General features: G+C 51.4%; 1 long non-coding RNA gene across 1 annotated transcript; it reads left to right on the plus strand.

Annotated features, from left to right (window-relative positions):
* The first annotated feature begins 7059 nt into the window (after window positions 1-7059).
* On the plus strand, window positions 7060-27424 carry LOC141574742 (uncharacterized). Its single transcript, XR_012501762.1, has 2 exons — window positions 7060-7359; window positions 16064-27424. It is a non-coding gene; the product is annotated as an uncharacterized LOC141574742 (long non-coding RNA).
* The last annotated feature ends 161 nt before the right edge of the window (window positions 27425-27585 follow it).

Below are 27585 nucleotides of genomic sequence, written 5' to 3' on the forward strand. Positions count from 1 at the left end.
CACTTGTCTTGCATTGTTTAGAAAAAGGAGAAAATCAGTCTTTGCCATTGTTCTGAAGTTCTGCATAATTAAGATTCTTGAGTTAGTTTTCTTTTAAAGAATTAATAACAAGAAAAGGGTTGTAATGAGCCAGATATTAAGAGCTGGTGATGTCTAACTTGGGCTGAACTTTTAGGAAGTCTCTTTTCCTATTTTGATCACGTAGTTGAATCGCCAGGAGACGTTACTGCAAGTGTGTTAATCGGGGAAGTGGCAGGAAGCTACAGTTTCCTCAGCCCCAGAAGGAAAGTTTAGAGAACTCTTGATGGGAAGGTGGACTGTAGACAGAGATAAAAGTTGGAATAACTTGTATGTATACCTGCTGGCTTATTTTTATAATAGAAAACTGGTTCCCTCAAAAGTTAGTGCTTGGTGCCTGAGAGTGCGCAAACATTCACAGAAGTCAGAAATTTCTCTTCACCGGTATTAACAGACATCCTGATGTCATGTCACAAGGTGGACATTCAACATCGAGCCAGTTAACGTGGTCTCGGTCCAGCAGTGGGAGGTGGTCCCTTGTGGACGAGCCTGGGGGCCCAGCGTCCCTGAACCAGCATCTGGGACGTGCCGTTGGCTACGGCCCTGCCTGCCTGCCTCCTACAGGCTGGCCACCGTGCTTCAGTGGCCTTCTCCCCTCCCGTTCGTCCTCGTAGTCACCCACAGAGGAGGCACTGTTCTTTTTACCTTCAAGCCGAGTGTCCTAGAACTCGGAGGCTGAGTCACCCCCGCCGTGCTCGGGCAGAGGGACTCTGAGCTCAGGGAGATGACTGCTCGCCGGCCAGGCCTGCTCAGTGCGGGGGGGGGGGGGGGGCGGCACCGGCGGCGTGGGGTTCTCGCTCTCCCTCAGTGAGCCGTCGCCCCGGAAAGGGCAGAAGAGCTGCAGATAACCACCTAGGAGGCCGGGGGACCCAGAGAAAGAAGCTAACTTTGTGCACTTCTCTGCTCAGAGCTGTTCTGCCGTTGACCCTTACAGATGAAAACCCGAAACGTATGGAAAGTCCATTGTGTTTCCTCCAGTTTAGGTCGGTGGCCAGAGTACAATGACTTGGCATGAAAAGAACAAACAAACAGGAGCCCTGGGTTCCCGGCCTTCGCTGGACTCTGCCTAGAGCCGGGGAGCACGTGGGGAAGGGGGGGCTGGAGGTGGGGCTGGAAGGCAGCGGACGTGGACACCCAGCTTAAGACGTGGGTTGTTTATTTCACGGTGGTGGCAGCTGGATTTACACTAGTGCCCCGTGTGCCAGACACCGTGCTACGCACATTACACACATCTAATCACTCACTCTTCGTACCTGACCTTTTAAGAAAGATGGTGTCATTATCCTCTGTAGATGAAGACACTGGCTCAGAGAGGTCAAAGGTTACATTTCCAGTAGCTGCCTGTGACTCAGGCGGTCCTAGTCCAGAGTCCAGCCTTTTAGTCACTAGCCTGGCTTCTCCTGGAGGTCTGGCCCTTCTCAGCCGGGGGTCAGAGGGTCAGAGGCTGAGGGCTCCAGCCACGTCCCTGGAGACGGCTGGCTTCCCTTGCTCCCTCAGAGGACATGCTTCACTTGCAGAGGGACGGCCTTCAAGTGCGGCGGGGCCTTGAAGGGACTCACCTCCGTGGCATATTGATCTGGTGGCTGTGGGGAGAGAAAGGGCGAGGGTGCTTGGGAATTGGGGAGGGCGGTAGACTTGGGGGGAGGTTAGCTCGGCGTGGGGCTCTCCAGCGAGCGGAGGGCTGACCCGGCCGGCCGTGCAGCAGGCAGTGGAGGGAGAGGCAGGCAGTGAAGAAAGTGAAATCGGTGGTCCGGGCCAGAGGAGCGGTTTCCAGATGTTCATCGCTCATACATACACCCCTTTCCCAAATGGATCCCCCTGGAGTTAGTCCATCTCCCAGTTTACAGGAGAAAGGCACATCTCTGCTCTGGTGTGTTCTGAGGAGTGTGCGACAGTCTCCTGGGCTCCAAGGGCTGATGCAGGCGTGAGCCCTGCTGATGCCTCCTTGCACAAGCCGGGTGGTGTGGGCTGCAGTTCCCACCGTGTCCAGGGGACACCTGGATGTAACTTCTGACGATGGATTAAAGGGCGAGCCTGGGGCTCTGCCTCGTGCAGGTCTCAGAGATGTGAGCAGCACGGCTCTAAGTGGGACATGGGTTTCTTCGCCTGTTTGTTTGAGGGGAGTTTCTCGTGATTGCGTCTGTAAAAGGCAAAGTCGTGATGCTGCTACACTGGAATGTGTCATTACAGTCACGAGGCACCCACAGACCCATGAGCTAATCGCTGGAAAACGAACCCAGTGCATCTTGTCAAGGGTTGTATTTCCACTAAGATTTTACCTTTCATGTTTAATAATTGTCCAAATTTTGTGGTATCCTTACGATGCTCTGAGTCATTGGGTGCTACTAAAAACTGGAATTTACCTCAGTTCAGTCCAGAAGAATTTTTTTTGAGGGGGCAGGTACTTAAGTTTGTTTGTTTATTTATTTTTTAATGGAGGTGCTGGGGATTGAACCCGGGACGTCATGCATGCTAAGCATGTGCTCTACCACTGAGCTGTACCCTCCCCCAGAAGAACTTTTTTGTGTGTGCTGTGTAGATGATGGTCACAGAAATTTTAAACGTTTTAATCTTGAATTACGTGCATAGTTTGTGGATGAGCTACACGAAAAGGTTATTGATAAAAGATTTTGAAGCATAAAAATAAATTTGGTTTAAATCTGTTAGCAACACAAAAAAAATTGTACGCGAATGTCTATGGCAGCATTAGTCACAACAGCCAAGAAGCAGAAACCGCCCGAATGCCCTCACCTGATGAACGGCCGAACAGTACGCGGCCTCCCCGGCAGGGGCGGCGTCGGGCAGCTCAGAGGAGTGGGCGCGGATCGGGCTGCGAGAGGGCTGCGCCTCGGAGACGTGCCGCCGCCCGGAAGAAGCCAGTCGCGGGAGACCTCGTGTTGTGTGACTGCGTGTGTATGAAGCGTCCAGAGTGAGTGAACCTGCAGACGGAAAACAGGGGGGTGGTCGTTCGGGGCTGTGGTGGGGGAGCAGGGAGCGGGGTGCAGGGTTTCTTTTGGGGTGCTGGAAGTGATTTAGAACTGACTGTGGTGATAGCTGCACAACTCTGTGAATATGCTGAAAACCACCAAATGGTGCACGTCAGAAACTTGTACAAATGGAGGACTTGTGTGGTGTGTGACGTCCACGTCAATAAAGCGTGAGAACTCTGTGGGGCGAGTGGAATGGAACTGGGAGTTAAAGCAGAGAGAAGAATGATGCATGACTTCTGTCCTTTAGAGAAGATTTGTGCGTGTGCAAAACCCTCTTAACTAGTCGCTCTGCAGCCATTTAAACTGGGTCTAGAATGTGGGTGTCGAACGAGGCAGCGCCAAGGGGCACGCAGTTTCCATCTTAGCAGATTCATGAGCAAAAGAGCTTGAAGCCCAGTGATTCAAATCTCCTAAAGGGAATGGCTGGTGTGAGTGAGACCAGAGACTAAAGAAGGAGAATTAGAAACAGCAGCATTTAAGGAAAATGCAGGTGAAATGAGGAGGCAGCAGGGGAGCGGGGAGGGGGCTTTTCCGGGGGGACGGGGTCTGGCTTCCCCCGGGACCCTGCCGGCCAGGGATGCAAAGCTGTCCCCAGGACCGGGGGTGGGGGGGCACGAATGAGGTCATCCACCTGGCACCATCCGTCGTAATAAGGTCGTTGCAGTCCAGTGCTGAGACCGGTGGCTGGAAACAGAGTTGAGGGAGGTCGGAGGAGGGAGGGAGAGGGAGGAAGTGGAGACATCACCCGTGGACGGCTCTTGTCAGAACCGAGGACTGATAGTGGGGCAGTAATTTGGTAACTCCGGGGAGAAGTGGTGCAAAGGTGGTTGCTGCTGCTCTGCAGACGCAACCACCCGAGCATGTTTGTGGAAGTAAAAAGCTGTCGAGTGAGAGTGAAGACCGTGGTGTGTCCTGCAGCTCTGCCCGAGGACGCCTTCCGTCACCGGGAGCTCCCAGCAGCCCGACGCGGGGATGCCCGATGCCCGGCTCTGCAGGCGTCCCGTGGGAATTGGCTCCACACGCGGGCCGGGCCCCGGGGTGATGGTCCCGGGTGCAGCCCGAGCCCGGAGGTCACGGGAACTCTCACCGAGAACCGGGCCCCCCCCCCCCCCCCCGCGCTGCCCCGTTGCTCCTCCAGTTCACTGGGGCCTGTTTCAGCGCTTCCACACTGTTAGGAAACGCTGTCAGCAGTAACTGCAGCCACCAAAGAGGAGGGAGGAAGTGTTTGGTCACAGTAGGAGAGGCGTGGTCGGGACGGAGCATCTTGCCCGATCCTCTGCGGCAACAGGAAGGAAGAGACTGAACACAGAGAATTTCGTACGTCTCATGTACCCAGAGCCCCACGGTCCCCTTGAAGGTCACACTGGCGCTGGCAAGGTCACAGCGAGGGAACTGACTTCCTCCCCTCCTCCCCTCTGTCCCCTGAATCTTCTCTATTCTCTTTCCACGGCTTTACGTTAATAGTTGAAGAAGATGTTATAAGGTGGCCAAGGACTGATGCGGGTCCAGGTAGACGAGTCTGAAGCTCCGTGCCAGTCAGGGGACAGTCCTCCTGGCTGCCCCGGGCATGAGCGTCCGAGCAGCCATGGGCATGGTTATCAGCAGAAGTTATTTGTCTCTGCTTTGTGACTCAGATGTAGCATGGTGGCTGTTGTTGGGGCAGTTTCATCGCTGGCGGGCAGCGCGGACGCTCGTCCTTGGGTGGAATTCAGGGGCTTCGTGAACTTGGATGGAGAAAAGGTGATATTTTCGCAAAGTAACCTCCAACCGCAGTGTAGTGTTCCCTTCAGAGATGAATGGTGACGGGAAACCACACAGCACTCGCTGTCCCTGTGACCGCCACCTGGAAATCACGCGTATTTTTATATCGTGTTACAGCTGTTTGCAGCTCTCTTGAACTATGGGGCATACGTATCTACCACTACTTTGAAATAATGGTGGTTATTTGACCGACCACTAGACCTTGTCATGGGATGAAACAGTACCTGTGTTATTAGGTACATCAAATATGTATTTTAATATTTTGGTAACTATTTCATAATTGGTTTTCTGCATATGCCTGTGTATTTTCCCTGATTCTGAGAAGGTTTCACAAGGCTGCCACAGGAGACTGAGGCACAAAAAAGGTTAATGACCCTTTAGGTGTGGAGTCTCATCGGGGAGACCAGAAGCCTGAACAAAGTCAGTACGAAGTCAGAACCAAGTCAGGGGTGGCAGCTAGAAAAGTACCTGGGAGTCAGGGGGATCCGAGGAGGCACTGTGCTCAGCGTCAGGGCCCCTTCTGGGGGTGCCTGCACTGCCGAGGAGGAGGAGGAGGGAGCCGCAGGAGGCCATTTCCGGGGAGGGGACCGTCTGGGCGCAGGGCTCCGTGGATGTGCGGGGTACTGGGTGCTGAGTGCTCGCTCGCTGTGCTGAGTCCACGGCCCCGGAATGACTCAGACGGCCTAGTGGTTGGTAAGTGCCCTTTTAGAACAAAGTTTGTGGGGCAGGGTGGACAGTGTTCAGTTTTCCTGAAGAAGCCCAATAGTGTAATGGAATGTTAAAAATCAGCTCTGCTGCACGATTCACATATAGCAAACGCGCACGCATGGTGAATTTTGACTAGGCGCCCACGTGAAAACGTCACAGTCAAGGTCAGGACGGTCTCAGCGGCAGCTCCCCCAGGGTTCCCGGCAGCCCCAGCACCTGCTGGTCCGTGGGCCGTCCTGGAGAGCCTTGGAATTTTCCAGAATTTTATGTGATGGACTCACACACCACATCCTCTCTCTGGTTCGGTTACTTCCACTCAGCGTAACACACTGAGATGCAGCCACAGCACCACAAATCACTAGTCCATTCCTCTTTGCTGCAGAGAATAGTATTTATTGTAGAATCGTGTACTTTAAAAAAGGGGGGAAAACCACAAACCCTTGTTTTTCTCTTTTAAAAAAATTTTTAGTTATTTTTGTTTAGTGTTTCTTCTTAGGAGGGGACAGGAAGTAATTAGGTTTATTTATCTATCTATCTATTTATTTATTTTTAATGGAGGTCCTGGGGATTGAACCCAGGACCTCGTGCTTGCTAAGCACGCGCTCTACCACTGAGCTACACGCTCCCCCCCAAACCCTTGTTCTCATAATACAAAATTTGAAAAGGGAGTGAGATTCCTAATGCTTATTCAAATGGGCACGTGGGTTAAAATCGTTGAGAAACGGTGCTCTGGAGTGTGGTCAGGGTGCATTCCAGCCCAAGGTCCTCTGACCGGCACTGCTGAATTTGAGCAGGTTGGGAAATATTTCAGACCTGAGAGAAGGCAGCTCCTCGGGACGTGGAAACACGCTCTCAGCCACCTTTGCACCCGTAGGTCCTTGGACGGGAGGGTTGGTGGGGACTCTGCCCGCAGATGTGTTCCCGAAGCATTCGGCGTGCCATCTGCCGCCCTCCCACCCTCCTCCGGCAGAGCAGGGGCAGGAACTGTCTCCCACGTTGCACAGATGAGCTGCAGTGTGTTTGAGAGGATCGTTACTCAAGACAGAAGTGAGTCAGGGCGGACAGGGCTGGTCCCCGTCCCAGCCTGGCTGGAGACTGGGCTCACATTTTAAAGAAAATACGACAGTTTCACTTTCACTTTTGTTCTTGTCCTGTTTGTGATGGGATCTTGAAACTGGAGGAGCTCAGGCTTTCTTGTCCCTCTTTCTTCCTAAACTTTCCTTTTCCCACGTGGCGGAGGCTGGTGTGGGTCGGCTCCGTTCAGGTGATTTCGGACACCTGTTCCGGGCAAGGCTCTTCCAGAAACTGCATAAATCCTGGCTGTTACTGTGGAGCAGACAGGTTGGAAGGACCAAATGATAATGAAATGGTGTTCCTTACTCACTTCTGGGTCATGAAAGAGTGGAGGATCTGTTGAAATGATGGGTCCTCTTTCCCAGAAAAACGCACGTATGCGCACGCAGTCAATTTTGCAATGATTTCAGAGAGTTTGTCCATAGGAGTGACCTCACGGTGAGTATTTTTGGCATGAAATGAAATAGTCATGCTTTCAGGGAAGCGCAGAGCCTTAGTCACTGGCTAAGAAAGAGATTAGAGATAAGGGTGGGGTGGGACCGGCGGGCGGGTGGTGTTTGATAGACAGTCCTGTCCCGTGGGTGTGGGCTGTTAGTCTCCCCAGAGCAGTACCCCCGGCAGAGGGGAAAGCCTGAGGAGGGCGGGAGCCCACATGCCCAGCGAGGCTGAATGGAGATTTTCCGACAAGGAATCAGAACCAACCACAGGGAGGTGGGTCAGAGTTATCATGAGTGAGCTTGAAAGCAAGGTGAGTACTCCTCCCCCCCAGTGACATATTCTGTAACTCCTTTTATTTATTTTCTCTGCTGGAGGCTCAGGGGTGCATATATGTGAATAAGACGTAATGAATTAAGGATGTTACAAAAATCAGAAATTCTCATATAATCTGATCTCTCTTAAAAGTCGATGCATTTTGTTCCAGTTTTTGAACGTCCCTGCGGCTCTCCCAGCTCTGGCCGCCGCCCCAGCTACACAATGAGTCCAGTGAACTTACTGCCGTTTGGATGAGGCTCGTGTTTACGTTCCCCATGTTTAGCCAAGGCTCAACATTTTATGCAAAGATTTTTCTTAATTTTTAAAACACTTATTATTTTCTTCAGATACATACTTAGAGGGGTGCCTTTAGAGGCCAGGGGAGGCTTATGTGGGTGAGCAGCTGTCTGGAGTGTACCTGCTATGGTGCTTCCTTCTGTTCGTTTTATGTAGTTATTTTTCCCTTTCAGCGTCATCTGTCTGCTCCTTGGCCTGTTTCTGAGATACGGGAGCTGCCCCGTCCCTGCGCCTCCCCGGTCTGTCTCCCTGATACAGTCTCTTCCTGACTCGTGCTGACAGTCGGGCAGTGCGTGTTGAGTGCCTGTCGCGTACCAGCCATTAGCAATCTTACGCGTAGCTTCCCCCCAACCATGGTGAAGTAGAATTCATTTCACCGATGCCGATTCTCAGAGAGGAGGGCTGCGCTCCCAGGCGTGTGTCTCTGTGTCCATCTCCCCGAGTGGGTGTCCACCCCGCTCCAGGGCCGCCCTCCCACCACCGGCCTGCATTTCACTTGCAGTTTCCATGGATGCCCAAGCTCAGAAAGTCCACGCTTAGCTGTCAGCCCGGAGCCCAGGCCTGCTTCCCAGCACGTCAGTGGGCCTGGGGAGCACCCTGAATGATGCCTTTCCGCTTCTCTCCCCGAATCGCCCACCCGCCTTGTGCCTGGGTCTGGGGCTGGTCACCGCCGCCAGCCGGAGGAGGTCACTCCCGTCAAGGCATCTCCCTGGTCTGTTGCAGCCGCAACCCTCCCCGTGGGCTCCCGCCTTCAGCTGACTTCCTCCCCCGCTCTCCACACTGCGACGTGCCCTGTCCTCCCCCCACCTTGAAAACCCCCAGTGGCTTCCCTTTACCTTCAGAGTGAAATGCAGGTTTCTTAGCCTGATGGACTGAGGCGCCCTGATGGGTACCTTCCCCGCCGCCCCTCAGCTGCGTCCTGGGTTCCAATCCCAGGGACGACCGGCCGTTGTAAGGAGTGGGGCCCCGGCTCCGCCTCCGCTTCCTCCGCTGCCCTGTGAATGTGAAATGGACCCATTTCTTGGCCCACTGCGGTCACCGGTCAAGATCTGGCCAGGGTGTCAGGGCCTGGAGGCCTTACTGCCTTCTCTCCCCTCCAGCCCCCAAAATCCCGCAAGGATCAGATTGTATTGTAATCATCTGATTACTGTTGGGTTTTCTTCATCCCCCCCCCCCCCCCGCCATGCCCCCGTAAGAATGTCGAGGGCGGAGCCCGGCTTAATCGTCTTTGGGTTCCTGTGGACTCAGTAGGTGCCCTGGAAACGCTTGCTGAATAAACTCAGTGCACGTAGTAGGCCTCCAGCAACCGTCGGTCTGCCCCACAGAGCACACGGACTCCAGACTTTGCCACCCGACTTTGTAAGAACGGGCTGCCTTAAGTCCGTGAGTTAGAACTCATGTCAGTGCAGCGCTTCGAGCTGCAGAACTGAAACTACTACCCGGCTGTAATCAGCCTCTGCGAGCGACCCAGCCCTCCCCGCCCCATGTGGGGCTTAGACCGGCCCTGTCCCCAGCTGGCTGACTGTGCCGAGACGGCCATGGTCCGGGCAGCTCCGTGGATTTCTTCCAAGCACGCCGTGTGTCTGGGGCCCCCGGTGGCTTAGACGGTGGCCGGACAACCCAGGAGGGCTCGCCGACGAGCCCGGCGGCGGGCCTGAGAGCCGTGCTGGGCCTCCAGCTGTCCTGACCAGCAGGGTGGCGAGGGCTCGCTCACACGGCGCTGCTGGGCCCCAAATGCCGCAGAAGAGCGAACCCCGCGGGGGAGTTAGAGCTACTGCACACGTTGCATTGGCTTCACAAGTCACTGGGGCCCCTGAGATGCAAGGGATGGGGACACAGACGCTGCCTTTCGATAGGAAGGACCACGCTAGGTCGCTGCAAGGACACGGATGCAGGGAAGAGAATTCGTGGTTATTTTTTTTTTAACATTTTGTTTACTTGTTATTGTATTATTTCATTATTTTATTTTTGAGGGGAGGTAATTGAGTTGGTCTATTTTTGGAGGAGGTACTGGGGCTGGAGCCCAGGACCTTGTGCGTGCTAGGCACGCGCTCTGCCACTTGTGGTCGTTTTCATGCACTACCTCACTGGTAACTGAACTCCACAGTATCTGATAGCTATCGGGCACTTCACAGAAATCTGGATTTTTTTGGACAAATTATTGGCCTCACACATAATGGAGATGGACTATACGTTATTTTGCAAATAGGGTCGAGGCATGCGTGAGGAAAACTGACCTTTTCTTCCCAGGTCGTCCTGTTTCCGGACCCTTGATGTTAGTGTTCGGTGGAGCTCAGATACTGCAGAGCCGTCAGTAAGACGTTAGCATCAATACCGCCAGTGTGTTTTTGGGAAAGGGAGTTACTGAAGAGCGCTGAACTCAGTGCAGAACTGAACTAATCAAAGGCGATGACCAAAGCCTGACGTTGTTGGACTGGTGCCTGGTGTGGGTAAAGGCTACAGAGAGGTTTGGTTTGCATTTTAAAAAATATCTCATGCACAAAGCCACTCCACAGCTTCATGCCTCACTGTCGTTTCCAAGGAAAATATCTACCTACTAGAATTACGTCGTATTTCTAAAATTGTTTGCTTTTAATTGGTCAGGTTATGATTCAAGTTGCCTAACGTGATGATTTTACAGCTAAGCAAGCTGGATTTGGGTTACAAAACAGCAGTGGAGATCAGGAGTTAGATGAATGGTGTTTGTTATTCTTGCGTGCGAGTATCCAACCAGCCCGCAAGCGTCGGTGAACATCTCTTGTGCATCTGCTGTTGTGATGCCAAAGACAACCAGACAAAGCTGCCCGCCTGCAGGAGCTCACCGTGGGTGTCGGGGAGAGTGACTCCTAAGGACAGTGCCTGAGACATGTGCTGGATTGGCAGGCTATGCAATGGAGCCTAGGTTTTTAACATTGCTTTCTTTTCCCCCCTTAGTGGAGGCACTGGGCATTGAACCCAGGACCTCTTGCATGCCTAGCAGATGCTCTGCCACTGCCAAGCGTACCCTCCCCCTCTGGCCGGCTACCCCCACCCCCCACCCCCCACCCCCGTTCTTAATTTAGGAATTACTCCGGCACTTCTAGCCAGCCCCTCTGCCCAGGTGTTTCCCCTGAAGATGCTCATTCCTTAGGTCTGAGGGGGGGCCCAGGCATTTGCGTTTTGAAAAAGCACCCACACTGAAGAGCCGCGGCTTGACGCGTCAGCGCGCAGCGCAGAACAGCAATGCGCTTTGGTTAGCTTGAGAGGGGAGGGACTGCTGCGTCTTTCACTCCTCAGGCCGGGCCAGTTGTTACAGAGGTAATGCGTGCCCTGGAAAATGTCTACGATACAGAAGGTCAAAAAGAAGAAATACTCCCACCCAGAGGTGACCACTGCTAACATGTCCATGAAAATCCTTTCATTTTTTTTCTTGAAAACACACCGCACGCGACCATACTCTGATGCGAAGGGCTTTTTCGCTTAGTGTGTCCTGGCCATAGTTTCAGGTTATTAACTAGTCGTCTGGGGTGTTTCAAACAGCTCAGTGGTATCTGTTGTTCATGCTTTATATTACTCTGTTAATATCCCATTCCTGGTGCCGGCGATTTGCAGGTGAATAAGACACGGACTTTGTTCTTTAGTTCATGATCCAGTACAAGAACACGTGTGGAAAAGTGTAGCACGATTTAGGAATCATCTAAACCAACAGAGAAAACCTTGATTAACTCTTCAGCCAAGTGATCTTGGCAAGCTTTTGCTCACCCAAGGCCCTGGTCAATTCCACGGCACTTCCTGGGGGACCTGCCTTAATAATGAATAACCATGAGCAGTAGCACCATTAACTGGGTTGCAGCTACCCAGCGGGTGCCGTGCTGGGCGCTTCACATACATGGCCTCAAGTTCACAAGAGTGATGCAAGGTAAGTTTATTTGGGAGGATAATTTTTATTGAGATATAAGTCATGTGTCGTGTAACACACCCGTCTAAAGTGTACACCTCAGTGGTCTGTAGTAGAGTCCTATGCTGGGACTTCATTCCCCCCACCAACTTTTTTTTTTTTTCATTTTTATTTTGTTTTCTATTTTGCAACAGAAGTCTGGCCACAGCTTTGGGTGCGTTGCATAGAGAGCGGACAGGCCAGGCCAGAAGTAGTCTCTCATGTTGGGTAATTTTGTGCACAAAACTGAATTCAGGGCACAGCTAGTGTGACGCTGTCATCACAGACGTGAAAAGCCCACAGCTTGGAGGCAGGAAGGTCCCCGGGCTCCCGCGGCAGCGGGGACCAGGAGCTGCAGTCCTCGGGAGAGGCTGCTCCGTCTGCACCGTGGTTTGTGGCCCGGTGGCTGAATACATAGACCCTTTCAAAACCCCTTCAACCCATTTTCTCTTTAGCTTTTATCACTGGAAGCTTTGGCAAGCAAGGCTTCCCTCACTCAGGTGATTTTCAAAGACTCTCTTTCTTAGTTTATCTCTGATACTTAAGAATGACCCTGTGTTCGTTTTTATGATATCCTTCAATATCCCCCCAGCTCTACTGAGACATAATGGACACATAACGTCCTGTTAGTTCACGTTATACCCCTCTTGCTATCTTGAAAATTTTCAAACCTAGAGAAAAGTTGAGTGAGTAATGCAGTGAACACCTGTCTGCCCAGACTGGCCAGCTTTACTGCTTTACACACTGCCTTTCTTTTCTGTCCCTCTCTCTTTTCTAAACCATTTGGAAGTAAGATGCAGACATCACAGCCCTGACATGTAAGTGACTCCTAAGAAGGAGCCTAACTTCCTATGTAACCATCATGCAGTCATCCCGCTGATGACGTTCAACATGGATGCAGTCCTGTTACAGGTGTGCAGTCTACACGCATTTCCTGCAGTATTCCTGTAAATGCTCTTCATGGCTTAAAAAAAAAAATCCAGGATGTAACTGAAGTCTGGGCATGGATCTCATGGCCACAGTCTCCGTTAACCAGGAACGCCCCTCCCGCACCCTTATTTTGGACTTTGGATATTGACATTTTTGAAAAACCCAGATCAGTTATTCTGCAGAATATGCCTTGATCTGGCTTCAGTCATGCCCTCCCGGGTAGAGTCAGAGTGACGTCTTGGTTGAGACCTGACACAGGCGAGTCCTCTCCAAGCATCACATCAGATGGCATCAGCACAGGACCCGGTCACCCGGCTCAGAGGTCACTACCCCGGCGTCTTCACTGCCAAGGGACCCGTCTCCTTCGCAATTAACCAGTCACCCGTTGGATGACACGTGGAGTTTCTGTGCTTTTCTCCCCCAGCTGCAGCATCCCAGGCCACCCTGGCCCAACCCCGCTGTTTCTACGGCGGTTTTCCAGCAGGTGATTGCGCCTGCATCTGTGTGTGGGCAGCTGCGGCCGCACAGCTAAGTACAGATAATTCAGGAAGCACCCGAGCCTGTGTCTGTTACCGAATTTGGAAAAAGGGGCTTCACTGATACAATTAAGGATCTTGAGATGAGATTTGCAGGTGGGCCCTGAGTCCCACGACAAGTGCCCTCGGCGGAGGGAGATTTGAGACAAACGGGTGAAACAGAGGAGGCAGTGTGACCCCCGAGGCGGAGACTGGACTGAAGCAGCCACAGGGCGGGGAACACAGGGTGGCCGAAGGCCCCCGGCATGGACAAGGCAGAGCGGCCCCTCTCCTGCGGCCTCTCTGACACCAGGGGAGCACGGCCGGCTGACACCTGGATTTCCAGAACTGTAAAAGGAGAAATGTCTGTTGTTTTAAGCCACCCGTCTTGTGGCAGTTTGTCATGACAGCACAGGAAACTAATGCAAAGGTTGAGAGGGTTTTTCTTTTTTTTCTTTATTTTAAAAACATTTTTGTTCGTGGAGGTACCGGGGACCAAACCCAGGACCTCCTGCATGGGAAGCACCCCCTCTACCTCTGAGCTCCTCCCTCCCTCCTTGGCTTCTATTAATATTTCAATAATAATTTCTTTGTGTTTCCTCTTAGATCGGCCTAAACGTCACACCTTATGCTCTTTGCTGACTGTATACTATATCCTTAACGTACTAAAATGTTCTCTTTTCCTCCACTTCCCACCCACAGGCAAAGCGCCGTCCTGATCGTGAGTCAACAGTAGCACTGATTTAAAAATTCTAGCCCACGTCCACGTGGATTTTTTTTTCTCTCAAGGATTTCAGGAAACAACATATATCCTATAAGATAATCTGTGTACTTCCTATGGTTGCCTGGCGATTAAATGCTGCGTCCTTCGAATGCCTGTGCAAAGCTGGCCTTCCCAGGGGTTCTCACCCTGTAACCACAAGCCCACGGTTCTGATCATTAGTGCCGAGTGAGCGTCTAACTTCTGAATTCAGGCTCAAAATCCTTTGCATAGTCTTTGCTGCAGAATAGCTTCCAGACACGTCCCCTCTTCGGTTTTGCTAAATCGAAGATAAATGTAGACAGTTGTGAGACCAGAGTGTTATTGACGTTGGAATCTAATAGGGGTTTTTTTTTTCCCCTGTTTATCACTTCCAGATGAAAACCTTGTCATAAGGCCAGTCCCAGGGACCCGGGCAGAGCTCTGACTCCACGTGAGAGTCCCCAAATCTGCCTTGTGCTGTGTGTGAGGTTGAACCTGCAGCATTAACCCTCCCCCTCCCCGGCAGCACCCCCCCATTTGCTTAGTTTGCAGAGCACGTGCCCTGAGCACTTCAGATTAATTGTCATAATAATTAAATGTAGAGGTGCCAATCCGGGAGGGTGGGCATGCCTTGGTGGAGGACAATGGGCTGCTGGTAAGGGAGTAAGTGGACTAGATTCCCAACAGCCATGACGCCTGCCCCGCGCCCAGCGCGGTGACTGGGGCTCCTGCAGCGCCTTAGCAATGCTCACGACCGTCCTGATGACAGTCCTCGTTTTCCAGCTTTGAAACGGGGGTCCCAGGGGGTCAAGACCTGGATGTGACCCTGACTAGAGCTGGACCTGGAAACCTGACGCGTCTCTAATGACTCTCCTTTCCAGCTACTCCACATAGCACAGGCTCCTTTCCAGCCACCCCGCACGGCACAGGCCTGGACACGGAGGGCCTGGCTTTGTGACCCGCTTTCTCCAGTCCTTAGCTGTGAGACTCCCCATCCCTGCGGGCTGGTCTGTGGGTTACACGCGATCAGGGTGTGAACACCAGGAGCCCTCGCCTCTGAATCGCCCCCCACCCCCGCCGTCTGCTCCATTCTCCAGCTCATTTCCTCTACGCCCAGTGCCCAGCCTGGACTCTCCTCACCGCGTGGTTCTCCTGCTCGGCAGGCGGGCATCCCAGGGCGGGGACTGTCCGCTTTCCGTCCCTGCGCTGTCCTCGCGGCACGCCGCTGGCGACCAGCAGATCCTGGGGAGGGGTTCTGCTGCCGCCCTAGCTCCCTCGCCTGCTTGTCTGTTGCATTTCCTAAGCTGGGGCTGGCAAATCACAGCTCAGGGGCTGTCCGCCCTCAGACAGCTGTGAACTGGGAGCAGTGTTCACATTTTTAAACAAGTGAAAAAAAATTAAACGACGACGAATTCGTGACCTGTGCAAGTTACGCAACCTTCCAGTTTCTGAGTGCGAACATGAAGTTTTATTGGAGCACAGCCACACCCGTCCGCTCACACGTGGTCTCCGCTGCTCTCCTGGGCCCTGCAGAGCTGGCGGGTCGCAGTATGGCCCGTTTGGACAGCCAAGTCTGAGTATTTGCTCTCTGGTGTTTACAGAAAAGGTTTGCAGACCCCTGTCCTCAAGGATGAGCAGAACTTGAATACTGGTGTCTCGCTGCTTCCTTATCCTCAGTTATTTATGTACATGTTCGACTTTGCTTCATTCAAACATTTATTCAACAAATATTTATTGACTATCTACTTCTTCCGCCAAATAGGTCAAGGGGCTCAGCTCTGCCCCCCAGCGTTGGTGGAGGGGTTTCCTGAGCGTTGAGGGAATAGGGCCCCAGTGGTGGGACAGTCTGTGTTAACCCTGGGCCCTGCACCTGACAAGGTTGCACATGGTGGCTTGTCGAACAGGGAGAAGCCACGTGCATCCCATGGGGTCCAGCCGTTGCCCTGGGCGGGACCAGCAGGGACCCAGATACCTGCTCCTTCCGTGAGCAGCCTCAGAAGTTCTCATCTCTGCCTCCTGCGCCTTGTGTTGTAAATGCATCTAAAACAGCCGCAGAGCCCTGCCCCCCGCCTTTCCTCTTCCGCCACAGTTTCCATTTCCTGTCCTCCGTCCCAGCTGTTCAACTGCCTGCATTAGCTCAGGGGGCTCAGAGGGGTGAGAGATGATGGGAGTCAGCCCTCGTTAAGGGCCCAGGACAAGCATCCTCAGGGCTTTTCCATGAAAACACTGGTGCTTTTAATCTTCTCCTTCAAACCTTTTCTTCAAATGGTAGATATTTTATTGTTGTCCTATTTTACAGGTGAAAAAACTGAGGCTCAGTGAGGAGAAGAAATTTGCCCAAGGTAACGCAGCTGTAAAGCCGAGAGCCTGGAATTTGACTGCAGGTGGCTTGATCCGAGCTCGTTTCCATGGAGACAGGCCGAGCCTGTTGGTATTCCGTGACCCAAAAGCCACGTGGGTAGAAAACGTGGGTCCTTTTTTTGTAAGGGCAGTTTTGGCCACTCCCTCAGGTACATGCTGAAGAGAAAATTGTTATCCCAGGCTGACCATTTTCCATCAAAGGGACTTGAAAGTCCTAACAGGCCAGAAACTGAATGAAAGACAGGAAGACGTGGGTGCGGGGATGTCGTTTCTTGGCAAAATTAAAACATCTGGGCAGCCCAGGATGTGTCTCGACTCAACCGTGATTGTCCAGAATATCAGGACCATAAATTGAGCAGAACCGACCAGCCCGGCAGCGCCCGAGATGTCTGCGGAATGTTAATCACGTTTCCAGAAAAAGGGAGTGGTCAGATAAGAACGGGGAATGTGGAGTCCGAGGGAGGCGGCAGGATTCTTGACTGAGCTGTCTGAGGCCCTGGGGCAGGGACGGGGGAGGATGTGCCCGTGGTGACCAGCCGCCGCCACGCAGGCGACCCCGCAGGGGCAGGTGTCCCTGGGTGGCACTGCCTCTGGCCTCGTCGTTTCCATTTTAGCTTAGAAAGTCCCAGACACCTGAGCCGCTACAGAAAAGTCTGCGCCTGCCGGTTCTGCTGTTTCTCGGCTGGGAAGGGGTGCGGGTGGCATCATGCTTCTAGGCTCTGTGAACACTGTGAGGAAGGTTTTGTAGAAATGAATCACCTTACGTGAAATAATAACACAAAATTAGATAGGAGTTTCTGAGAGCCCGAAGTTTCAGTCCCACTGGGGTCTCAGTAAAAATCAAAGTAGATTGGGGCCATGTGACCCTTTTCCAAGTGTTAACGTTTTCTGTGTTTTCATTGGTCCAGTCCTTCACATAGTGTTTATTAGGGCCCCAGAATATGAAACATGCTTAGTTTTAAGTGATACATGCAAATGTGCCTTTGTGTGACCCGATGTGGGAACTGCAACCCTTGGGCTCTGTCTGGCAAACTCAAAAAAAAAAAAAAAAGGGAATAAGAGGAATTTACTCAGAGTTTTCAGGAAACAAGGTGTCATTGTTGAGATGGTTTCCTGTCATAAAAAATTCTCTAATTTGGTTTTAAAATAGCAGCCTTAGATGTTGTTTGTGACTCAGTAATCTATAGGAAATCTAAAACTGTTTCTTTTTTTCCCCTTTTTTATGTGTGTGTTTGTGAAAAGATTTTCCATATTTTCCAAAGACAAGAAATGAGCTGTTTCTATTCCTGGTGGGGAGCAATGTGACCATGTTTGTATTTACTGCCTGCACATGTGCAGACACCCTGGCGTTAAAAGTAGCGAAACTCTGTGTTGGTTTTGGTGACGTGTTACACAGAAACCATCCTTCTGCTCTGGTTTCTGCGAGTCCCAGTCCTGAGAGCTGCTCAGCCCAGCCGCCTTAAAGTTACAATCTGTGACCCTCAAATGGTTTTTAACCTGAAGCTTCTCTGGCGTGGACCTCATGACAAGTTTGTACTTTTTTTTTCCACTTAAAAACAGAGCTGGGTGGGGAGGGTATAGCTCAGTGGTGGAGTGCCTGCTTAGCATGCACCAGGTCCTGGGTTCAATCCCCAGGACCTCCACCAAGAAAGAAAGAAAGAAAATAAACCTAAATACTACCCCCCTCCAAAAGAAACAAAACAGAGCTAACCCATGACATTTTTAAAAGTTTTTTTTTCCTTAAGCGTTTTTTTTTTTTTGTTTTGTTTTTTTAATTGGAGGTCCTGGGGATTGAACCCAGACCTGGTGCATGCTAAGCAGGCACTCCACCACTGACCTACACCCTCCCCCTGAAAACCTGTTTTTAATTCTTTTGGGTACATACCTAGGAGTGGAATTGCTGAGTCATATGGTAATTCTATGTTTAACTTATCAGAAAACCACCAAACTGTTTTTCTTTTGCCTTTCAAATGTCCTTACAATAAAAATTTCACAATATCACAAAATTGATATCCCAAAATAAATTATGGGGTGTGTTAAAGAATGGATATATTTCCAGACTGAATATTAAAAATCAAAGCGGTTTCTTTGGGGTCAAAATGCACTCAGACTAGTTTGCTAAATGAACAAGCAAACACAAATCATCATATTTATTTACTTCCTGCCATAGTTGGCTTTTCCCTGCAACATTTGGCCTTTTACAAAATCCAGCATCTCTTAAGAGGATGGTTATAAATCGATTATATGGTTGCTGTCCACTTTGGTTTTACACTTTCTGGGTCAGATGGAAGCTCTCTAATCTAATCTCTTCCATGATTTGGGTGGACGCAGAGTAAATCCCACAGCAGATCCGAGTTGGCTCTTATCTTCCATTTCATGTGGACTCCTGCTTAAATGTCGCGGCTCCCCAGGGCAGGTAAAGAGAAGTAAAATGATCGCGGATAATGCTGCTCATCTCCTGCATCACGCTGGCTGGGGACTTCCGTGTCCCGTTAACAGTGGACGCTGTGGGTGTGTGTCTGCCTCACGGGGCGCTCACAGGAGGGGCTGGCCCATCCCTGGAGAGGGGGCTCCGGCCCCCAGCTCCTCTCTGGTGGCCCAGCCTCCCCAGTGACACCTGGATTTTGGGAAATAGTTCAAGGGCGCATCTCCACAAGAGGCCTGCTCTCACCCAGGGCGAAGACCCAGGACACTAAACAATCAGTGTGGGGCAGGCACCACCCCTGGCACCGAGGACATGGGCCACCGCAGGACAGCGCAGGTCCTGGGAGCCCCCAGGGGTTAGACTCAAGGCTGGAGTCGCTGGAACACGGGCTGGTCTCGGGTCCCGGGTTAAGATTAAGAGGCAGTGGCCCCAGGAGGGGATGTGAGGGCAGTGACTACCTATCGAATGATGTACGAGATCCCTAACATTCTCACCACCGGCGTGGCTGCCCTGCTACGCTGGGAGGGCGCTGGGTCTAGAAGCTGTGGTGATGTGCCCCGTCCCCGCCATCCTTCTACACAGATCCTCAGGACCGTGCTTCTGCTGTCTCCCCCGTGTCTTTCCACAGGAATAACCACCTCTTCTCTTACGAGGGAAGGTGCCATCCTGCCTCCTTACCTGGCTACAGAGAGACGCCCACTCCCCCGGTCCAGTCTCGGGGGGGTGCTGCCAGAAGCCTTCGAGCTTGTGGGGGATTCCTCCTCCTTGTTTTACTTGGTGGGGCTCCAGCCTTTTTCTAAAACTCCCAATTGCATTGCACTTGGTCCTCGTCCTGTTTAATAGCCATCAGTGTCTTTTCAGTGCCTACAGGACACGGCCCCCACACCGTGCATACACCTTTAGGGCGGCGTTCTGGGCCTGAGTCTCCTTCCCCACTTCTTTTTCACTCACCGCTTCTTTTCATAACCTTCTCCCCACGCATAGGAACGTACGTTCTCCCCGAAATACACCCTGTCCACCACCGTCTCCATCTCACTCCCTCCATGTCATTTGTTAAAACCCTGTCATACTTGCTGATTATTCTTTCTGGGGCACAGTCTTTCCTTTTGTGGAAGCTGGGAGATGGTGGGTGACCCTAAGGAGCGGCCAGCCTTCTTCAGGGTTGCTGTGGGAGAGGGAATCTGCTGGCTCCAAGGCTGCGTGGCTGTTCGTTGGAGGACTTGGGCGAAGCTACGTGAGCACAGGTCCACGTGGGGCAGGCCGGAGGCGAAGGGACGCCAATACTGGGGTGCTGGGCGTGCACGTTGGCACTGAGCTGTCCCCGCCTGCACCCCCCCACCCCGGCTCCTCCTCGGCACCGACCCTGCCTTCGGCTTGTGCGGACTTGGCCCTGCTCGAGGGTCAGGGCCCCTGGAGGACAGATCCTGCCGGGCCAAGACCAGACGACGCGGGCAGTGAGGCCCTGCGCCCAGCTTGCTTCTTTGTGAGGTTAGGCAGGGAGAGCGAGGCCGGGCTGGGTGATAAGGAGTCGGGGAGGGTGCAAGGCTGGCTCCAGAGGGCAGAGGACTCGGGAGCGGGGCAGGGGTGGGGGTGCAGCTTGGGGGAGAACACATGCTTAGGATGCACGAGGTCCTGGGTTCAGTCCCCAGCACCTCCATTAAAATAAATGATAAATAAACATAATTACCTACCCCCCAAAATATTGATTATATAGTAAGATGACATCAGATGTGAATATGCCTTAATTTTCATGTGCAGATTCACTGCTGCATTTTTCCCACAGTAGGGAATCTGAACGAGACCTGTGGTGGCCAACCTGGAGGTGAGTCGCACTCTCCCTTTTAGCTACTGGGCGTCACCGTGTACACACCGTTCCGTCGCAGGGCTACCTGTCGTCAGTGCCATGTGTGCTGGGGACCGTCGCGGGAATTCCAGGCGGTCATTTTAAGCATACTTTAGTTTTACCTTCTTGCCGACTTTAAACCTTCCACCTTCCTACGATTAAGTTACAGTATGAGGTGAAATTGCATAAATTACTTGGAAATACTTGAAAACTCCTGAGAAGGCGTCAGGTGGAGCGTGACGTCCGAGTCCCGCACTGACGCCTTTCGCCCCAGAGTGTGAGTGACCACGAGGCGAAGCAGCTGGCTCGCACTGGGCTCCAGGGGCGGCTGGAAACACCTGACTCGCTGTCCAGAGGCGTTTAGGGAATGAGACGCCGAGGGATCCAGAGTCATGCTCGCTCCAGGCGGATCCTCGTTTTGTGGAAGGGCCTGGGCTATTTATATTGTTTTATTTTCCTCTTAAAAAAATGTACTGAGTGAGAATACTTGAGCGCACTGAAGTCAAAGGTGCCATGGTGGGACCCACTGTCTGAGCTGGAGAGAGGAGGGGCTGGGGGTGTGCCCGAGGGGGTGGCAGGTGGTAGGCTGTGTGGAAGCGGGGAGTCCCGGCGTCCTCCGAGGGGCGCAGGCATCTGGCTGAGGGTTGGCCGAGGGCGCCCAGGTGACCGCTGCCGCTTATGGGGCCAGAGGGGAGGGTCCCGGAGGGAGTCTCAGAGGGGATGAGCCCGGAACGAGCGTCAGGGGGAGTGGTGAACGTGGCTGCACGCCGTAGACAGGCGTTCCCCAAAGCAAGGAAATCAGATGAGGCCGCGGGGCGCCCGGCATCCGCCCTCCCCGGGTGGACGTTGCTGGCGCAGCGGGGCGGGGGCGCAGGCCCGGGGTGGGGGTGCGGGCTCACTGTTCCGCAAAGCTGGGAGAGCGCGGGGGGGCTGCGAGGGGAGGGGGAGGGCCACCTGAATGCTTCCGAGCCTGGGCTGAGCGTGGCTGAGAGGACAGGGGACAGCGCGGGGTCTGTGCGCACCAGCTCTGGGGACAAGTCACCTGCACTGCACGTGGCCTCCGCCCCTCCACGGCTGACGCGCTGGGACCAGTCCCTGTGCCGCCGAGTCCTCACCGCAGGAGGACCCACAGCTATGAGGCTGAATGACCTAACGGCTCGATGTGACAGCCCGGCCCGGACCTTCTAGTTGGCTCTCTGTCAGACTAGCTTCGGCGAACAACACACGGCCTCCTGCTGCGCGCCGTGCGCTTTAGACACGTCGCCCGATTTCCGGCAGCGGACTAGACGCGCCGTTCGTAGCTGAGGAAGCTGAGGCTCAGAGACGGTATGAATCGCCGTTGGCAGGAAGGAGGGGCAGGGGCTGTTTGCTCACACACACCTGGCCATACTGATGCGCCCCGCTGCCCGGTCTGTGCCGCCATCTTGCCCCCGGGGTCCACAACGCCGCCTGGCACACGCAGGCCGCGGGCTTTACCGCTCCGTGTCCTCTCCGCCCTGCTGGTTCCTTTGTTCCGTTCGCTGGGACCTGGAGAGTTTGGTGCAAGCTGTGCCGCACCCCTCTCTGCGGCTTCTCCTCTGTGAGCCTTTGTCTGTGTGTTGCGGCCGCTGGGTGGGGCTTTCAGACCAGGATCGCCTTGCAGTCACTGACGCAGCAACGAGTTCCAGCGTGTTAGACCCCAGGTAGTACTTCCCAGAAAGGTTGTTCTGAACATGCAAGGATGGAGCGTCCTGACTTTCAAGACCCGGGTGCCCGGCGCCCTTGGCCGGCTGGTCCTCCTTAGCTCGGGGCGGATGCATGAAAGCGCTTGCGCGCCGGCAGCTCGGCCGGACGCCGGCGCGTGGCGGGCGGGAAGGGCTGTTGCTGCCTCCGTTTTTGGAGGCTGCGTGGCTCGGAGGGGAGACCACCGGCCCTGGGGTCCGAGTCGCTGAGTTTCCTGGGCCTCTGCTTCCTCACCAGTAAGCCGGGGCGCCACGCCCGCCCCCCACCCCCACCCCCAGCAGGCGCGGTCAGCAGACACCGCGACGGGAGGGCGTGTTGCTGCCACGGACCGTAAGCGCACGGGGAGCACCTGTGGAGTTGATTAGTGAAAAACAGGGGTTGGAACAGAGCCCGAGGTGCCAATTTTAACACACAGAGTTTCAAAAGAAGACGTACAAGATTCAATTTTTGTTTTCTCCGAGTGGTGAGATGACGGGTAATTTTATCTCCTTGGTTTTTGCCTGTCCGCATTTCCTGGTTTTGCTGTTAGAACTTTTTCTGTTTTGGCTTGGTTGAGTTATTAAAATAAGTCATTAAGGATTCCCTAATGAAAAGATTGCACTTACACTTTGATGTTCAGTTGACACCTGAGGATCGTTGCCGGCGTGTGTGACGCTGTAGGGCAGGTGTGCAAGGGACGGCATTCGCCAGCATAAAGCGACGCGGGGACTTCCGCTGAGCCTCTTCTTTTAGGGCGCTGTGGTTTTCCTGCCGCAGCCCGAGAGGTGGTTTGGCTCATCCTCCGGCCTGGCTTCTAGTGTGTGGCTCATTCATCAGGCCTGTGGGAAACGATGGTCCCCTGGGCTCCACCCACTTCAGACTCTAGAGACTCGTATTCAGACAATTACAGTAAACAATTTTGTAAACTTGCTGTCAGCATGGATAAGTATGTTACAAAGGAACACAGCAGATTCAGAAGAAACTCCATGTCCTCTCTGACCTTTTGGTCTTAACATTTCTAGAGAATTCCTCACATTGTCCTGAGCTTGGCCTTCTCAATTTATGCTTATTCCTCAAAATATGTCACTTTAAAATTATTGAGGAATAGTGTGTATTGGTCGTTATTTCTGCTTCTTTCAGTCTGCTGAGTATTCAGTCGCCACGTTCAATACGGTGTCGCCCCTGCCTTTAGGTGGTCCAGCTGCTCTTCAGCGTCTGTGGTGTGGGTCACGCCGGTGGTTGAGGCTGAGAGAGGCGAGCCCCAGCCCCGGCCCGCGGGGCCCCGGCCGCGGCTGACGTTCCTTCTGCTGGCCCCATACTGGCCGCCAAAGTTTCTATTGAAATCAGTGGTCTTGAAATGTGTGTCCATATTCACCTCTGAAAATAATTTTGAAAAATTGCATTCTCAACAAAATAACTAGTGGACATCTAGTTATTTTTCATTGTGAGTTTAAATGTTAAATTTTGAAAATGTATAGTAAACGTTATCTGCCTTATTTAAGTATTCAAAGCCAGGGACAGTTTTGCCACACCAACCGCCCTGCCCCTGGAAGCATCTGGGCAAAACCTGGAAGAACTTGTGGTCTCAACTGTGTGTGTGTGTGTGTGTGTGTGTGTGTAGACCAGGAATGCTGCTCACATCCTGTTCATCTCACAAGAAAGAAACTCTCATCCAACATGTCAACAACGCTGAAGGGCCTACCGGGAGTACGAGCATCGCGGGGCTGTTACACTCAGCAGCACCCATTTAAACACGTCATCACTGGGGGGAGGTGCAGCTCCGTGGTGGAGCACATGCTTAGCAGGCACAAGGTCCTGGGTTCAATCCCCAGTCCCCCCTCTAAAAATAAATAAATAAATAAACCCAATTATCTCCCCTCCAAAGAAAAACAAAAAACAAAACACGTCATCATCTTCTGTGACATTGTTTCTATTTCTCCCTGAAACTGGCTTTCCATTCTCCCGTCCCACAGAATTTTATCCTGATGAAACACCTTTATGTTTGAAAGGCGTACTAGTTACCATATAATTCTCTACTACAAAACAATGCATGTAAATTGAATTTTTTTCAAATATCCTACAGCTATAATATAATAAAGGTTAACATTTTCCTTCCTTCCATATGGAGGTGATGTTAGAAATTGATCAAACACCATATTCAATAGGTGAGTTTTGTTTTTTTGGGGAGAGGAATTAGGTTTATTTATTTTTAGAGAAGGTATTGGGAATTGAACCCAGGACCTCATGCATGCTAGGCACGCTCTCTCCCACTTGAGCTATACCCTCCCCGCTAAAGGTGAGTTTTGAACAGAGCCCCTCTTGGTTGAATTCTGTCTCTTTATGGGATGAATTGGGGGGAAAGATTCAGGGGCCTGGAAGATAGTCTTCGGTGACATGGAGATTTTCACCTTGGGGACCAGGTAAGAGTCCAGGTACCTTTTGAAGTAAGGCTGGAGAATTGCAGTCCTAAAGGGGGTAGAAGATTAGAGTGGGCATGATGTGCACTCAGGGGGACCGATTTTAGGAAAGGAAACATGGACACTGAGGATTTTGAAATGGATTGTCTTAAAACTGTCATGCACACATACCCCCTGGAAAGTCTTCGTGTTATCTGTGTATTAGTCGGATTTAACTCACTCGAGCTCTGTGAGTAACTTAGCATCTTTCTTCTTTTAATGATTCAGATCGTTTTTACACGCAGCTAATGCATGTTAAAAAGAGCTAAGCTAGAGTGTATTATAAATATTTTGTAAGCCCAGCAAGCAGAATTTCTCACAGGGGGCATCGTTACAGTGGAGGTGGTCGCGCGTCATAGCTGTCTGTGCTAGTTTCTGAGTCAGATGCAATATTGATTCCAGTTTCCATGAGCACCAGCTGACGACCTGGGGCAAAATATTGCAGCTCTGGTCCACAGCTTTCTCACCTGTAAAGTGGGGCTGAAAATAGGCTTCTGTCGGGCTGTGAGATTTAAACGAGGCCACGCATGCAAAGCACTTAGTAGGTGCCCAGTATGCACGAAGCACTGGGTCAACATTAGTTGCTGTCATCTTTAGAAATTATTGCGTTTGCTTCAAAGAAGAAGCTCTCTAAAGCCAATGGGGTCATTATTTCAGCCTTATTTCTTTTATTAAAAAAAATTTAATTTTTTTATTGAAGCATAGTTGATTTACAATGTTAGTTTCAGGTGTACAGCAAAGCGATTCAGTTATACATGCATATGTGTATAGATCTTCTTTTCAGATTCTTTTCCATTATATATTGTTAGAAGAAATTGAATAGAGTTCCCTGTGCTATATAGTAGGACCGTGTTGTTTTTTTAAAGGGAAAATAATTTTATTTTCTCAATTGAGGTATATCGAATATTTGACAATATTCAATACTCATTCATAACAAAAACTCTCAGCAAATTAGGAATATGAGAAATTTTTCACAACTGCGTAAAGGACTTTGTTGTTTATCTGTTTTATATATAGTAATGTGTCTGTTAATTCCAAACTCCTAATTTATCCCTCCCCACCCCCTTTCCCCTTTGGTAGCCATGATTTGTTCTATGTCTGTGAGTCTGTTTCTGGTTTGTAAATAGAATTTGTATTTTTTTTTAAAGATTCCTCAGCCTTATTTCTTTGATCTTGGCTCTTTTGTGCACAAGTCGCTGTACCCGCCGCCCTGATTTTACGGCCGGCTTTAGGGCTTTGACGTTCCAGTTGGCCATGAGGCTCTGGAGCTGCTGGAGGGTATCTGCCCGCGGCAGTAGGGCGCCCGCATTTCGGGGTCAGCTTCTCAAGGACGAGTGTAAGCCCTCTGAGAGCACCTCCCGAAGGGCGGCCCTCTGCACGCCTGAAGTCATTTGGAATATTCTCAGAAGGGTCTAGGAGCTGCCCGGGGCAGCCAGACAACACGCAGAGTCTCCTAGGGGTCACGGACACGGGGCACACGCAGAGGCGCAGCACCCAGGGACCGTACGGACACCTGGGCCTTGTATTGACAACTGTTCTATTGGGTTACACAGTTTTAATCTCAGAGGAATTGTCTCTTGACATTAAACTGTCCAAACAGTATTTATATCTGCGGCTGCTCTGCAAGATCACTTAACCCTGCGCAGCCGTTTAAAAGTAGTTAATGACAGGACCGGCCTGACTGGCCCCTTATGAGTGATGGCGGAAGTTCGACCCGCGCTGTCATGGTTTATGGACGAAGGCGGTTTGTCCATCGTCGGTTTCAACCACAGCAGGTAATTTGAAATGAAATGAGACAGTTTCTACAAGCAGATTGATTTGGGAATCTTGCCTGCTCTTCCCTTTGACCCTTGACAAGTTGACACTACAAAGATTGTGACTTTAAAAAATGATTGGGTGCAAATACATTTAGGTAGATGATTTACTGTGTGCCCAAGCACAAGGACAGTGCCTCTGGAGTGATGCTGTGAGGCAAGTAATTGTGAACTTTAACGACTCCTGTTTTATGTTTCTGTATCTTATTAATTATCCTACCAGGTGGACCTACTAATCACCCCTGATCAAATTGTTTTTATGCCTGGCGAGAGACCGGGGAGCTGGTGGCCTGATAGGAGACCAGATAGCCAAGACCAAGATGGAGAGACCGAGTATTTATGAGAAACTTATTAAAAACCCAGGTTGGCAGAAAGACCCCAGCTCGCCCAGGAGGATGAGAAGTTGAGTCCTTTCTCATGGGTTCCCTTTTCGCTTGTTTGTAAGGGTGATTACTCCCACACAGGAGGAAATACTGCCGTTAAAAGGATGATAGATTTAGTTTTTGATAATCGAAGAGTTACCAGAGATACCAGGGAAGAAAAAGAAAATCCCCACTCTGCATTATCAAATGCTCTTTTTTCTAGTCCTTTGTCTACATCTAGACTTCCACCCCAAGCATTATGTAACATTATATGTATGTAAAATATTATGTAATATTTTAATATAATCAGTAGACAAATATTTTCCACGTTATTTTGACTACTCTTCTGATGCAGGTTTTTCGTCTTAGAAGTGAAGTTTTGTCATGAATAAAGGTTAGCTTATATAGAACTGAAAATCAATTTTTTCCAAAACAACAGTAAAAATGATAGGAAACTTATTTTTAAAAAAGCAGTTATCCTGGCTCAAGATTACCTAAGAATTATGCCTAGATTACTTTCAAAGAACTTTGCAATCAAACTGTTGATTTGTTAACGTTTGGCTTTGCGTTGAGGAAGCCACACTGGGGAAACTGCCACAGAACGCAGGCTGTTCGCCGCAGCTTCTGTGTTTCTCACTATTCTAACCACTTTGTTTGAAGTATAATTTTGAAGATGCTAGTAAAAAATATAACACGTTCCTTGTTGGTCTCCGTTTACATTATTTACTACCCTTTTGAGCCATATCTTCACTGAACTATGTTAAAAGTATTTTGCTGGGCTGTCTCTTTACGCTGTCCATCGGGTTTAATAGACGCGCCGTTTAATAAGCTCTCTACCTGTAAGGATAGACCATTTGAC

This window comes from Camelus bactrianus, chromosome 23 (assembly GCF_048773025.1).
Source record: "Camelus bactrianus isolate YW-2024 breed Bactrian camel chromosome 23, ASM4877302v1, whole genome shotgun sequence".
Classification (NCBI taxonomy): Eukaryota; Metazoa; Chordata; class Mammalia; order Artiodactyla; family Camelidae; genus Camelus; species Camelus bactrianus.